Raw genomic sequence first — 13,750 nt, forward strand, 5'->3', positions numbered from 1 at the left:
TAATGGAATAAAGTCCATGGAAATAGACCCACGCTTAGTCAACTGATTTTTATGGGGGAAAAAAAGGTGCCAGTCAGGTGCAGTGGCTCATGCCTGTAATTGCAACACTTTGGGAGGCCAAGGCAGGTGGATCACCTGAGGTTGGGAGTTTGAGACCAGCCTGACTAACATGGGGAAATCCCGTCTCTACTAAAAATACAAAATTAGCTGGGCATGGTGGCATGCCTGTAATCCCAGCTACTCGGCAGGCTGAGGCAGGAGAATCGCTTGAACCCAGGAGGCAGAGGTTGGGGTGAGCCAAGATCGCACCATTGCACTCCAGCCTGGGCGACAAGAGCGAAACTCTGTCTCAAAAAAAAAACAGAAAAGTTCCAAGGTAATCATTTAACAGTGGTGCTAGAACAATTATGTGCATGGGAAAAATAAGCCTCAACCTTTACCTCATATCGTACATGAAAAATTAATTCAAAATGGGTCACAGACCTAAATTTAAGAATTAGTAAATTTCTAGAAGAAAATAGGAGAAGACCTTAGTGACATTGGTTAGTGAAAGATTTCTCATTCTCTCACCCAGGCTGGAGTGCAGTGGTGTGATGTTGGCTCACTGCGGCTTCAACCTCTTGGGCTCAAGTGATCCTCCCACCTCAGCCTCTCAAGCAGCTGGGACTATAGATGCATGCCATCACACTCAGCTAATTTTATTTTTGATAGAATCGAGGTCTCACTATGTCACCCAGGGTGGTCTTGAACTCCTGGGCTCAAGTGATCCTCCTGCCTCGGCCTCCCAGAGTACTAGGATTACAGACATGAGCTATTGTGCCCAGCTGACAGATTTCTTCTTTTTTGTTTGTTTTTTTTTGAGATGGAGTCTCGCTCAGTCACCCAGGCTGGAGTGCAGTGGCATGATCTTGGCTCACTGTAAGCTCCGCCTCCCAGGTTCACGCCATTCTCCTGCCTCAGCCTCCCAAGTAGCTGGGACTACAGGCGCCCGCTACCACGACCAGCTAATTTTTTGTATTGTATTTTTAGTAGAGATGGGGTTTCACCGTGTTAGCCAGGATGGTCTCGATTTCCTGACCTTGTGATCTGCCCGCCTTGGCCTCCCCCAAAGTGCTGGGATTACAGGCGTGGGCCACCGTGCCCAGCCTGCCCAGCTGAAAGATTTCTTAAACAGCATACGAAAGGCAGAAATCATAACAGCAAAAATTGATAAAATAGATTTCATCAAAATTAAAAACTGCCCTCTGAAATACAGTTAATAAAAAAGCAAGCCACAGGCCAGAAGAAAATAGTTGCAAACATTTATCTGTCAAAGATCAGAAGAAAATAGTTACAAACATTTATCTGTCAAATATTTTGTGTGTGGTTTTTTTTTTTTTTTTTTTTTGAGACAGAGTATCTCTCTTGTGGCCCAGGCTGGAGTGCAGTGGCACGATCCTGGCTCACTGCAACCTCTGCCTCCCGGGTTCAAGTGATTCTCCTGCCTCAGCCTCCTGAGTAGCTGGGATTACAGGCTCCTGCCACCATGCCTGCCTAATTTCTGTATTTTTTAGTAGAGACGGGGTCTCACCATGTTGGCCAGGGTGGTCTTGAACTACTGACCTCAGGTGATCTGCCCACCTCGGCCTCCCAAAGTGCTGGAATTACCGGTAAGAGCCACTCTGCCCAGCCTAAATATCTTATATCTAGAGTGAAGAAAGGATTCTCACAACTCAGTAAACTCAGTAAAAGACGACACCTGTTGGGAGACAATTCTCCTTGAGTCTCTTCAGTTTCCTCACATCTCGTGAACTGAAAACTTTCGGTTTGGATGTTTGCAGTATAGTATAGTACATGAAAGGGCAGGTTTATTGTCCAATATAATAAAGAGAATGCCCCCACTCTGGAAAAAACGTTAGGCAGGTTTGTTTGTAGTCCACTATAAAAATTTTGAGATTCCTAAGCTGGAGATTCTTCAGCTATAATATAAATCAATCTTATGCATTCACCTGGGCCACTCTATGTCACTCTTGTGGGACTTGAGGGGAAGGGAAAACTGGTATAAAAATGAAATTTATACTGCTTGCTATGTAGAGAGTAATAAGGTCCTTTCTTTCTGACTCAGAAGTCTTCTATCTTCTTCCAGCATCCATGACACTGTGGCAGGAAAACTTGTAGGCTTGCAAGTAGAGTAAAATCTCATAGCTCTTGCCAGTTTTTTGGCATTGAGAATAAGATGCTGGGAAAAAAAAAAAAAGGCTTTCTGGAAAAGGAAGGATGAGGCATCACAGAGCAACTGATTGGATTTGAGGGAAGTCCATGGGAACCAGCAGCAAACATGTTGACTACACTGTATAGTCAACAAAGCAATAAATGGCCCTCTACTTTACTGCCTATTATTATGGGTTGAATTGTGTTCCGGCAAAAGGTATGTTGAAGTCTTGGCCCCTAATATCTGTGAATAGGCCTTATTTGGAAGTAAGTGTGCAGATATAACTGAGTTAAGATGACATCTGGCCGGGCGCGGTGGCTCACGCCTGTAATCCCAACACTTTGGGAGGCTGAGGCGGGAGGATCAACTGAGGTCAGGAGTTCGAGACCAGCCTGACCAACATAGAGAAACCCCATCTCTACTAAAAATACAAAAATTAGCCGAGCATGGTGGCACATGCCTGTAATCCCAGCTATTTGGGAGGCTGAGGCAGGAGAATCACTTGAACCCAGGAGGTGGAGGTTGTGGTGAACCGAGATCGTGCCATTGCACTCCAGCCTGGGCAACAAGAGTGAAACTGTCTCAAAAAAACAAAAACAAAAACAAAACAAAACAAAAAAAAACAACATCGGGTGCAGTGGCTCACGCCTGTAATCCCAGCACTCTGGGAGGCCAAGGCAGGCGGATCAACTGAGGTCGGGAGTTTGAGACCAGCCTGACCAACACAGAGAAACCCTGTCTCTACTAAAAATACAAAATTAGCCAGGCATGGCGGTGCATGCCTGTAATCCCAGCTCCTCGGGAGGCTGAGGCAAGAGAATCGCTTGAACCCAGGAGGTGGAGGTGGCTGTGAGCCGAGATGGCACCATTGCACTCCAGCCTGGGCAATAAGAGTCAAACTCAGTCTCAAAAAAAATAATGAGGTTATTAAGACAAGCCTTAATTCAATATAATTAGTGTCTCTACAAGGAAGAAGAAACCTGGACACAGGAGAAAGCCATTATGAAGACAGAGAAGATGGCAATGTGAAGATGAAGGCAGAGATTGGAGTTCTGCTACCATAAGCCAAGAAACACCTTTTAGCCAGAAGCCAGAAGAGGCAAAAAGGATGCTCCCCTTAGTGTCTTGGGAGGGATCATGGCACTATGAACACCTTGATTTCAGACATTTAGCCTTCAGAACTGAGAAACAACACGTTTCTGTTGTTTAAAGCCATCCAGTTTATGGTACTTTGTTACAGTAGTAGCTTTAGGAAACAAAAGTACCTATTTATGAAGCAAAACTTGGAAGGTGGTTGCAGGAAGAGTATTGGGCAGCAAGTTCAAGAACAGCTGCTGAAATGGTGCCCTGGTTATTGCAAACTCTTCTGTGGGAGAGAGACTCTTTTATCAACCTGGTACCATGTCTGCCCCATGGTTAACAACCATACTAAGATTCATTGGGAATGGGTGGGTGGGACAGAAGGTTCTGCCTCTTTTCAGACAAGTTACAATAATATGCACCTACAATGAATGTAAAAGAAGGGAAATTTGCGATTGCTATAGGCAGAAGCCAGGTGAGTCACAGCTTTGGACGGTTCACATGGGAGATGATGGGAGAACATAATGCTTATCAAGGAAGAATGATAAAACCTGGGCCAGCTTTGGGCTCCGTCCTTCCTGTAGTTTATCATGTCCACCTTTGATTCATTTGGAGAGGACAGTAAAAGGTTTCCAAGTTTTTTTTGCAGTCAGTCTTGGCTTCTATAAGGGCCCTCTTTGAGAGATGTCTTTGAGACAAACTCCTGTGGGAAACCATAGATAAGATACTGAATATATAGAGCCTTCCAGTCCAATTGGGTTTACAATGCTGATGAAGATTCTCACCAGGGAATGAGAAAAGGATCCAAAGTAATATGAATTCTTGCAGTCAATGCTGCTGAAAAGCTCCCTAACCTTTATGTTAAAACCAGGCAAACAAATAACAACAGGGCAGCAATGTCCAGAATTAAGGTGTAATTTTTTTTTTTTTTTTTGGTGGGGGTAGAGAGACAAGGTCTCACTATGTTGCTCAGGCTGGTCTCAAACTCCTGAGCTCAAGTGATCCTCCCACCTTGGCCTCTCAAAGTTCTAGGATTATGGGCGTGAGCCACTGCGCCTGGCCAAGGTGTACTCTTTAGTCACTACTGTCCAAGTCAAACCTGAGTCAAGTCAAAAAGGACATAAACCTCACAACCCCAAATGCAAAGTAATATGCAGGGAGCCAATGAATCAAGGAATCCCCGAAGCTGAAATAGATCGGTGTCAGCAGGGATGACGTTACACTGACTGAGGTCATTGGGTGGGCTGAAAACACTGGAGGTTTGTTTAGTCAAGCCACGTGCAGCTTCTGTGCTGCTTGAAACCAAAAGTAAATGTGCCTTACTTATTGGCACAGTCACTTTTCTCCCTCCACATCTCTTCCTCCTCTACCCTCTCCTTTCACTTCAGTGCTTTTAGGAGAAAGATAATTAGGAGTGGAGCCAAATTCTCCCTATTCCCAAAGGGGACTGAAAGCAATATACTCATCCAAGTATACTGGAGAAAACTCAGGAATGGGAGGACTCAAGCTTCCATGGCTATGTCAGATTAAGGTGCCAAACTCACCATACCACTTTTCCATGGGGAGAGGATGGACTTGCATTTTTTAACTGATGGGGTTTGGGCATGGTTCACAGCAGGAAAGGGACGCTATCCTGACCTTGTGGTACGGCTGATTCTATGTATACTGTTGTTGCTTCAATATGTGAATGTATAGCAGGAAGTGCATTTATACTTCTTCATCCCATAAGTACCAGAGGGAATCACCCCAACTGGGAAGAAAAGCTAACAGAACAGTGGAGCAAACCTGCAAACCTCCCTGGCATTTGCCGCTAGTGGTGAGGTCAGGATTTAGTGCAGTGTCTCTATCTTCTGATGTCTAGTTTATGTTATATATTGATGATATCCTGTTGACTGGTAAATCAGAAGTCTCAGTCTCAAAGGCTGACTGCAATGTTATCACCTCCATCAGCAGGGGTTGCTGATAAACCCCAGCAAATTTCAGAGGCCTACTCATCAGGTAAAGTTTATAAAGATAGATTCATAACACTCCATCCATCCAGCAGTAAAAGAAAAACTGTTTCTTCTCCTATCCTCCTCCCAACAAAAATAAAGCCCAGTATCCTACTGGACTCTTTGGGTGCTGGACAGTATGTGCCTTACTTAGGCATTCTACTTTCTCCTTTCTATCAACTAACCTGCAAGCAAAACAGCAACCTCTAAGTGGGGCTCCAACCAACAGGCTGCTTTGGAAGTTAACAATCGAACTGCAGTGCATTCTCTCTACCTTTAGGGCCCCACAGCGCTAATGAACCCTTTGAGCTACTAGTCTGAGCCTGATGCTTTTGTAGATTAGAGCTTCTGGCAAAAGGAGGCAGCCTCTACCCAACGGTTATTACTTGGGTTTTGGACTTGCTGAACCCTGACACAGCTCCCAAGGTACACCAAATCTGAGAAAATTAGTTTGCTGTTGGGCTCTTGTTGAAACTGATCCCTAACTACTGATACAGGCCCTGAGGTTCTCCAGTCTGATATTCCCATTTGGGGGTGAGTAAACTCAGACTTCATGACTAACAAGCTGAGAAATGCCCACCAAGTGTCACTTGTCAAATAGAAATGGTATACTTAAGAAAGTAGTGGGCCCCCTCAGCCATCATGAAAAAGTAGCAGCTCCCTAACTGTTGCCCAAAGCAAAATCACTAGATTAATGGAGCCCTTAATTAACTGATGGCTTGGCTAAGCTGAAATTTGATGGTGTTCACTGGGCTGCTGCAAGTGCTCAGCCTCTGCACCAACAATGAAAACCCAAAGCAGACATGGTCATTCTGCTCAGTGGGCAGAACTCAAGGCTGTCCTCATGACTCTGGTCAACATTCCCCCAAATTAACCTTGCTATATTTTTACTGGCACTTCCATTGCTGCCAATGGTCTAGCTGTTTAGTCTGCTACTTGGAAGACTTGGCAGATTAAAGACATCCACGCCTCTGGGGCCACAACTGTGGAAAAAATAGCAGCTGTTGCCGGAATTATCTGGGTCACTCATTCAGATGTGCAAGATCCTTAGGGACTATTCTCTAATGAGACCAACTGGAATCAAGATGCTAACCAAGCCTGCACTGCCCAGATTGTCACTAATGAAGCCTACAGCCAACATTATTCTGGATATGGTAACACATGCACCACCATCAGAGACTGGGCACAAATTAGAGGACCCTATGTTTCTTAGGCAGAAGTCTGCCACTGTTACGTCAGACTTGACACCTGTTACAACTTGGTCTGCTTGTCTCATAGTGAAGGATCACATAACACACAGAGCATTGTCTCTGACTGTTCCTTGCAGACTGTACTGGAGCTGTGACCCCACTGCAGGGCTATCAGTGGTGCTTCACCATTGCCGACATTTCTGACACTTCTTTTTTTTTGGAGACGGAGTCTCGCTCTGGAGCCCAGGCTGGAGTGCAGTGGTGCAATCTCAGCTCAAAGCAACCTCCACCTCCCTGGTTCAAGTAATTCCCCTGCCTCAGCCTCCCAAGTAGCTGAGATTACAGGTGCACGCCACCACGCCTGGCTAACGTTTTTGTATTTTTAGTAGAGACAGGATTTCACCACGTTGGTCAGACTGGTCTCAAACTCCTGACCTCAGGCAATCTGCCCACCTCAGCCTCCCAAAATGCTGGGATTACAGGTGTGAGCCACCCCGCCATGCTGACATTTCTTTAGGTTACACTGTTCCTGTTCCAGTTTCATCAGCTGGTTCTGGCCACACTACTGTGGCTCTTGAAACTAATCTATGTCTTATGTTCACCTTTCTATACCATCTGCAGTCTGATAATGGTTCAGTTTTATCACATATACAAAAATGACCACAAAAGCTAATCAATAACAGTCAAGGTACTGATGGATGTTTCATGCTACCATCCATAGATACTGAGTACCTTGTTGAGTATGGCGACAGCTTTCTCAAACAATGACTCAAAATGATTTCTGACTCTACTTCCCTCACCTCCTCTTTGCCCAAAAATCTGAGTAAAGCAGTTTGATCACTGAATTTAGCTGTCCCTAGAAAGGGATCATGTCTTCTTGGCTACTTCGTGGATAATGATGAAGACAGAAGGGGAGGGAAGTAATATAAACCCAATCTGAAAAAGCAGGATTCTGTGCCCTGAATTTTTGTTTGTTTGTTTGTTTGTTTGTTTTTGAGATGGAGTTTCGCTCTTGTTGCCCAGGCTAGAATGCAATGGCACGATCTCGCTTACTGCAAACTCCACCTCCCAGGTTCAAGTGATTCTCCTGCCTCAGCCTAAGTAGCTGAGATCACAGGCATGTGCCACCAGGCCCAGCTAATTTTGCATTTTTTTTTTTTTTTTTAGTAGAGATGGGAGTTCACCATGTTGGTCAGGGCTGGTCTCGAACTCCTGACCTTAGGTGATCTGCCCACCTCAGCCTCCCAAAGTGCTGGGATTACAGGCATTAACCACCGCGCCTGGCCCGCCCTGAACATTCTTAAACATTTTCTTTTCCCCAACAATAATCCTGGAATAGCCTGGTACCTCTTAAAGGTGACAGCCTGGTCAAAGCCAGGGTTAGGAAATTCGAACTTCATTCTAGTTCAGCCATCTGGATTCTCTTAATGGAGTGACATCATCTTATAGGAATACTGACCACTTGATTGAATTCACTGCTTGCCAAGTACACTCACTTATAATAGCCCATGTGAGCCAAAGTGGGAAACATAATGGGTCTCTAAGTTTTAAATGTCCTTGCCCTTCTTGTACACCTGACCTTACCAGATGAAAGGTCTGGATAAGAGGAGGGGATGACTGGAAAAGAGGTGAAGGAGGAATGACAATCTTGCCATCTAGGGAGAGAAACATCTTACGACTCCAGAAGATATGGGGCAGGGAGGGACAATAATCTTTGTCAAGCTGGGCGTGGTGGCTCACACCTATAATACCAGCACTTTGGGAGGCTGAGGCGGGAGGATCGCTTGAGTCCGGGAGTTTAAGAACAGCCTGGAGAACATAGTAAGACCCCATCTCCACAAAAAATTATAAAAGATTAGCTGGGCATGGTGGCACATGTCTACAGTCTCAGCTCCTTTGGGAGGCTGAGGTGGGAGGATCATCTGAGCCTGGGAAGTTATAGCTGCAGTGAGCTGTGATTGCACCACTGCACTCCAGCCTGGGTGACACAGTGAGACCCTGCCTCCAAAAACAAAACAAAACAAACCAACTTTGTCTTTCAGAACTGCCCCTAGAACCTTTCAAATTAAGAAAAATGCTCAGTTGCAGGTCTCTCCAATGGCTATAAGCATTTTTAAACTGACTGCTGTGTTTGCCATTCCCTGCCAAGTGGTTTCCCTTAATTTTACCAACATGTCTTCTAAAAACAGCTGGGGATGACTCCTGTGTGTCGCAGGCAAAACACCATGCTCCACTACCATTCTCATAGCTGAGATCAGTCCATGAGGTGGACAGTTACTACTCAAGTCAGCTGGCATTCAGGAGCTTGTGATAAATAGGACAGACTCGGCTGAGAGTGGTGGCTCACACCTGTAATCCCAGCACTTTGGGATGCTGAAGCAGGCGGATCACTTGAGGTCGCGAGTTCGAGACCAGCCTGGCCAACGTGGTGAAACTCCGTCTCCACTAAAAACACAAAAGTTAGCTCAACTTAGTGGCACGTGCCTGTAGTCCCAGCTACCAGGGAATCTGAGGCGGGAGAATCACTTGAACCTGGGAGGTAGAGGCAGTGAGCCAAGATCATGTCACTGCACTCCAGCCTGGGTGACAGAGCAGGACTCCATCTCAATAAATAAATAAATAAATAGGAAAGAAGTCAACTGACTGTCCTGTCCTCAGTCTCTCCAAAAACTAGAGCTAGACTGAATCATTCTAACTGAACTGGGAAAGCAGACTACATTGGAGGCTATATCAATCTGTGCCTCTACACTGACGCAGGTTCGTGCCTACTTTGGAGGCACGAACAACTGCAAATAGTACTTTCCTTTCAGGGTTCCTATGTGCCCCTGGGACTGTGCTTCTTGTGTGGAAGCCAGGTACTAATTTCCTTGCCTCACAAAAATACGATGACTGGCAAGGCGCGGTGGCTCGTCCCTGTAATCCCAGCACTTTGGGACTCCGAGGCAGGTGTGTTACTTGAGGTCGGGAGTTGGAGACCCGTCTGGCCAACATGGAGAAACCTCATTTCTGCCAAAAATACAAAAATTAGCAGGGTGAGATGGCAGGTGCCTGTAATCCCAGCTACTAGGGAGGCTGAGGCAGGAGTATTGCTTGAGCCCAGAAGGCAGAGGTTGCAGCGAACTGAGATTGCGTCACTGCACTCCAGCCTGGGCAAAGAGTGAGACTCCGTCTCAAAAAAACAAAACAAAACAAAATGATGACTTACACCTAAGAGGTGGTTATAAGAGACCATCAAGTGTTTAAGGAAGATCAAGCAGCCCTCAGGTGACTGTGAAGGTCTCATTTAAGGATACTCTTGGTTAGAAATTCTCAAAGGGATGCTTCCTAGAATAATAACTGACTTATTTATGCACATCCCGTGGGCAGTTTTCCCTAATAGGAGTAATCCAATTAAAAAAGTGGTACAACATTGTGCATGACTTAAGCTGATATGTTCACTGATATCACTTGGGCTCTGGAAGGCATTTATGTCAGCTTCAAGCCACTGGGGCCAGGTTTATTATGAATGAAAAACTTGCCCTAGTAGACATCCTCCCTATAGGACAATGTGGAGCCTGTATAATTGTAAAGCATCTTGCTGTACTTAGATTAATGCCCAGGGCTAAGTGGAAAAGTCAATACAGAAACCGAAAAGGAAAGTCACCTGTTTTTCTAGGGATTTGTTCAGTTGGCTGAGTCCAGAATGAACCTTAGTGTGGTGGGTGCATGATTAAGGTCAACACGGCAGGGTGGCCAAATCCTGCTGCTTGAAGTTCTGTTGACTTCAATAAATCCTTAAATAAATCCAGTATGAGAAAAACTGAATGGATTAGGTCCTGGTCCCCGTGTTTTTTGTTTGTTTTTGGGACAGAGTTTCACTCTTGTTGCCCAAGCCAGAGTGCAATGGCGCGATCTCAGTTCACTGCGGCCTCAGCAATTCTCCTGCCTCAGCCTCCTGAGTAGCTGGGATTACAGGCATGTGTCACCGTGCCCAGCTAATTTTTTTGTATTTTTAGTAGAAACGGGGTTCCACCACGTTAGCCAGGCTGGTCTCGAACTCCTGACCTCAGATGATCCGCCCGCCTCGGCCTCCCAAACTGCTGGGATTACAGGCATGAGCCACCGCACCCAGCCAGGTCCTGGTCCCTACGGTCAGATTAATCAGAGCGGCTAAAGAAGTGCTGTACTTATGGGGAAAATTCAGTACCAGCCAGGATAATACAGAAACAAGGATATGGAACAAGACAACTCTCCATGGATACTCATAATGTTTCTGCATGTCTTATAAACAAAGACATTGAGAGCCTTTTATTTTGGACTATCTTTTCAAAGTTGTCTGTATAGCAAAGGACTTTGGAAAACAGAGCCTGTCCTCTTCCAGAGTGGAGAGTAGGTTTATTTATTGTCCAGTATAATAATGTTTCCTCTACAGCAAAGGTTAGGCAGGTTTGCTTGCAGCTCATTATAGAAGATTTGGGTTTCCTAAAGCTCAGAATTCCTCAACTGTGATGCAAACAACTGTGAGCACGGTACACACCTAGGCCACTGTGTCACCCCTGTGGGACTAGGGGGACAGGGAACAAGAAACACTGATACAAACATGGAACTCATGCTGCTTTCTTTGCTCTAAGTAATCAAGCCCTTTTCTGACTCAAGAGTCTCATGTCTCTTGCGGGCATCCAGGAAACTGTTAGCTAAAAAGTTACTACCTTGCAAACAGGATAAAATCTCAGACCCCCACAATGCTGCCCCCTTCTTGACAATAACCCCATTTTTAAAAACAGGCAAAAGATTTGATCAGGCACCTTGCCAAAGAATACAAACAGATGGCAAAAAAGCCGATTAAAAAATATCCAACACCTTTAGTCATTAGAGAAATGCAAATTTAAATCACCATATACCCACCAGCCCAGCTAAAATAAAAAAAAGCCTGACTGTATCAAGTATTAACAAGGCTGTGAAAAACTGGAGCATTCATAGGCTGCAGAATGGAATGTAAAATGGCACAACCATTTTTGAAAAAGAGTCTGACAGTATCTTAAAATATTAAACATATATTTACCATACAAGCCAGCTATTCTACTAAGAGGTATCTACCAAGAAAAATGAAAGCGTATGTCCAAAAACTTGTTACACAAACGTTCATAACCACTTTATTTGTAATAGCCAAAAACTGGAAACAACCTAAATGTCCATCAACAGGTGAATCAATAAATGGTGATATATCCATACAATGGAATACTTAGCAGGAAAAAGGAATGAACTACTTATACACACACTAATATACGTGAATTTCTTTCTTTTTTGATCCACCCGCCTTGGCCGCCCAAAGTGCCAAGATTATAGGCGTGAGCCACCGTGCCCAGCCTTTTTTTTTTCCTCCCTCTGTCTCCCAGGCTGGAGTGCAATGGCATGATCTCGGCTCACTGCAGCCTCTGCCTCCCAGGTTCAAGCGATTCTCCCCCCTCAGCCTCCCGAGTAGCTGGGATTACAGGCATCCGCCATTATGCCCAGCTAATTTTTGTACAGACGGGGTTTCGCCATGTTGGCCAGTCTGGTCTTGAACTCCTGACCTCAGGTGATTTGCTCGCCTCGGCCTGCCAAAGTGCTGGGATTACAGGCGTGAGCCACTGTGCCCGGCATGAATTTCAAAATAATTATGGCAAGTGAAAGAAATTAGACAAGCACTACCATACTATTACATGCACATAAAATTGTAGGGATGAAGATAGGAATAGGGAGAGAGGAATGGATTACAAAATTGCACAAGGAAACTAGAGAGTGATAGATGTGTTTATCACTGTGATAATGGCTTCACAAGAATATACATGCATGTTAAAAGTCATCAAACTGTGTACTTTAATATGTGCAGCTTATATTATACCTTATTAAAGTTTTAAAAATATTAATACTACAATAACATACCACTACATATCCAATTAGAATGACTAAAGCAATAGTCAGCAAACTCTGGCCTAACAGTAGTAGCATGTTTTACATCAACGTTTTATTAAAACATAGCTACACCCATTCATTTACATACTGTCTATAGCTGCCTTGCTACAACAGCAGATCTGAGTAATTGCAACAGAGACTACATGGCATTTAAGTCTAAATATTTATGTCCCTTTAATAAAATGTTTGTCATCTCCTGACCTAAAGTTTAAAAAACCCTTGACAATATCAAGTGCTGGTGAAGACAGGGCATAAGTAGTTGTGTTGCACACAAATATGTAAATGGATAAAACCACTTTTTATTTTGAGACAGGGTCTCGTTCTGTTGCACAGGCTGGAGTGCAGCGGCACGATCACTACTCACTGCAGCCTCAACCTCCTGGGCTCAAGCAATCCTCCTACCTCAGCTCCCCAAGTAGCTGGGACTACAGGCATGTGCCACCACACATAGCTAGTTAAAAATTTTTTTTTTTTTTTTGTAGAGATAGGGTCTCACAATGTTGCCCAAGCTGGTCTTGAACTCCTGGGATCAAGGTATGCTCCCGCCTTAGCCTCCCAAAGTGCTAGGATTACAGGCATGTGCCACCATACCCAGCATATAAAACTACTTTTTTTTTTGAGAAAAAAAAAAAAAAGCACTCTTGTCACTCAGGCTGGAGTACAATGGCATGATCTTGGCTCACTGCAACCTCTGCCTCCCAAGTTCAAGCGATTCTCCTGCCTCAGCCTCCCAAGTAGCTGGAATTACAGGTGCCCACCAGCACACCCAGATATTTTTTTGTATTTTTAGTAGAGATGGGTTTCACCATGTTGCCAGGCTGGTCTCAAACTCGTGACCTCAGGTGATCCACCTGCCTCGGCATCCCAAAGTGCTGTGATTACAGGCATAAACCACCACACCCGGCCATAAAACCAAAAAACTTCCAAACTGTTTTTGTTTTTTTTTTTTAAACTTCCAAACTGGCCGGGCGCGGTGGCTCACGCCTGTAATCCCAGCACTTTGGGAGGCTGAGGCGGGCGGATCACGAGGTCAGGAGATCGAGACCATCCTGGCTAACACGGTGAAACCCCATCTCTACTAAAAATACAAAAAATTAGCCGGGTGTGGTGGCAGGCGCCTGTAGTCCCAGCTACTCCGGAGGCTGAGGCAGGAGAATGGCGTGAACCCGGGAGGCGGAGCTCGCAGTGAGCCGAGATCACACCATTGCACTCTAGCCTGGGCGACAGAGCGAGACTCCGTCTCAAAAAAATAAATAAATAAATAAAATAAATAAAATAAAAGAAAGAATTATTTAAAAAACTTCCAAACTGTTTTCCAAAGTTAAATGTACACATACCAAACAACTAAGCTCTATTCCACTTGT

General features: G+C 44.8%; 1 protein-coding gene across 22 annotated transcripts in view; it reads right to left on the minus strand.

The window, feature by feature from the left end:
* ZNF131 (zinc finger protein 131) overlaps positions 1 to 13,750 on the minus strand; it is a 55,326-nt gene that overhangs the window by 15,482 nt on the left and 26,094 nt on the right. The window lies entirely within an intron of this gene.

This window comes from Pan troglodytes, chromosome 4 (assembly GCF_028858775.2).
Source record: "Pan troglodytes isolate AG18354 chromosome 4, NHGRI_mPanTro3-v2.0_pri, whole genome shotgun sequence".
In the NCBI taxonomy this organism is placed as follows: Eukaryota; Metazoa; Chordata; class Mammalia; order Primates; family Hominidae; genus Pan; species Pan troglodytes.